This window comes from Petromyzon marinus, unplaced genomic scaffold (genome assembly GCF_048934315.1).
Source record: "Petromyzon marinus isolate PM22_M1 ecotype Great Lakes invasive population unplaced genomic scaffold, UKy_Petmar_22M1.pri1.0 PM_G_Scaffold_143, whole genome shotgun sequence".
In the NCBI taxonomy this organism is placed as follows: domain Eukaryota; kingdom Metazoa; phylum Chordata; class Hyperoartia; order Petromyzontiformes; family Petromyzontidae; genus Petromyzon; species Petromyzon marinus.
Window position 1 is genome coordinate 242,501 of NW_027422699.1, and position 2,500 is coordinate 245,000.

Sequence of the window (2,500 nt, forward strand, 5' to 3'; positions counted from 1 at the left end):
GAACCGCATGAAACTTCCAGAGGCATTTGCAGCAGGAATGCATGTGCACTCAAAAAATGTGATATTTTTCACGGAGAGACCCCGTGAAACGCTAGAAGTGGGCGGGGATGTCTCTCTTGTGGCTCACGGGGCTGTTAGGGTGGCACAGAAATCCCTCGGAATGGGAAAACGGGTCATTTTCGTGTCGCCACATTGCATACGAACCGCATGAAACTTCCAGAGGCATTTGCAGCAGGAATGCATGTGCACTCAAAAAAGTGAATATTTCTCACGGATAGACCCCGTGATACGCTAGAAATTGGCGGGGATGTCTCTCTTGTGGCTCACGGGGCTGTTAGGGTGGCACAGAAATCCCTCGGAATGGGAAAACGGGTCATTTTCGTGTCGCCACATTGCATGCGAACCGCATGCAACTTCCAGAGGCATTTGCAGCAGAAATGCATGTGCAGTCAAAAAAAAATTGATATTTTTCACGGATAGACCCCGTGAAACGCTAGAAATTGGCGGGGATGTGTCTCTTGTGGCTCACGGGGCTGTTCGGGTCGCACAGAAATCCCTGGGAATGGGAAAACGGGTCATTTTCGTGTTGCCACATTGCGTACGAACCGCATGAAACTTCCAGAGGCATTTGCAGCAGGAATGCATGTGCACTCAAAAACTTCTATATGTTTCACGGATAGACCCCGTGAAACGCTAGAAATTGGCGGGGATGTGTCTCTTGTGGCTCACGGGGCTGTTAGGGTGGCACAGAACTCCCTCGGAATGGGAAAAGGGGTCATTTTCGTGTTGCCACATTGCATAGGAACGCCATGAAACTTCCAGAGGCATTTGCAGCAGAAAGGCACGTGCACTCAAAAATTTTAATATTTTTCACGCATAGACCCCGTCAAACGCTAGAAGTTGGCGGGGATGTCTCTCTTGTGGCTCACGGGGCTGTTAGGGTCGCACAGAAATGCCTCGGAATGGGAAAACGGGTCATTTTTGTGTGGCCACATTGCATAGGAACGGCATGAAACTTCCAGAGGCATTTGCAGCAGGAATGCATGTGCACTCAAAAACGTCTATATTTTTCACGGATAGACCCCGTGAAACGCTATAAATTGGCGGGGATGTCTCTCTTGTGGCTCACGGGCGCTGTTAGTTAGGGTCGCACAGAAATCCCTCGGAATGGGAAAAGGGGTCATTTTCGTGTTGCCACATTGCGTACGAACGGCATGAAACTTCCAGAGGCATCTGCAGCAGAAATGCATGTGCACTCAAAAACGTCTATATTTTTCACGGATAGACCCCGTGAAACGCTAGAAATTGGCGGGGATGTGTCTCTTGTGGCTCACGGGGCTGTTAGGGTCGCACAGAAATCCCTCGGAATGGGAAAACGGGTCATTTTCGTGTTGCCACAATTGGCATACGAACGGCATGAAACTTCCAGAGGCATTTGCAGCAGAAATGCATGTGCACTCAAAAACGTGAATATTTTTTCACGGATAGACCCCGTCAAACGCTCGAATTTGGCGGGGATGTTTCTCTTGTGGGTCACGGGGCTGTTCGGCTCGCACATAACTCCCTTGGTCCACCTGATTCGTGCATACAGGCAGCAACTAAAACTCTGTAAACCTGCTGTGAGGACATCTAAACAGTGGACCAGTGAGGCTGTGGAAGATTTGCGGGCGTGCTTAGACTGTACTGACTGGGATATGTTCACGACTGCTACCAATAGTCTGGATGAACTCACAGAGGCTGTGTACATCAGCTTCTGTGAGGACTGCTGTATCCCAACACGTACCAGGGTGAACTTTAACAACAACAAGCCCTGGTTCTCAGCAAAGCTCAAAAGGTTGAGGTTGGAGAAGGAGGAAGCGTTTAGGAGTGGGGATAGAGACAGATTCAAGGAGTCGAAGAACAGGTTTAGCAAAGCGGTGAGAGAGGCTAAACGACTGTACTCAGAGACACTAAAACACCAGTTCTCTACTAACGACGCTGCTTCTGTCTGCCAAAGGGCTCAGGCACATCACCAACTACAAACCCAGAGCGCCCCACACCACTAACGACTCCCGCCTAGCCAACGACCTGAACGAGTTCTACCGTAGATTTGAAAGACAATTGGACTGTCCTGAACCACCCCTTCCCACCCAAGAGGCCCCATCCCCCACCCATACTACAGAAACGACTCTCTCCTTTCAGGAGGGAGAAGTTAATGGGCTTTTCAAGAGGCAGAATCCACGCAAAGCAGCCGGGCCGGACTCTGTCTCTCCAGCCACCCTCAGGCACTGCGCTGGCCAGCTGTCTCCGGTGTTCACCAACATCTTTAACACCTCCCTGGAGACATGCCATGTACCAGCCTGTCTCAAGTCCTCCACCATCATCGCTGTGCCCAAAAAGCTAAGGCCAACAGGACTAAATGATTACAGACCGGTCGCCCTTACATCTGTGGTAATGAAGTCTTTTGAGCGCCTGCTCCTGGCACACCTCAAAGCCATCACAGACCCTCTCCTGGACCCCC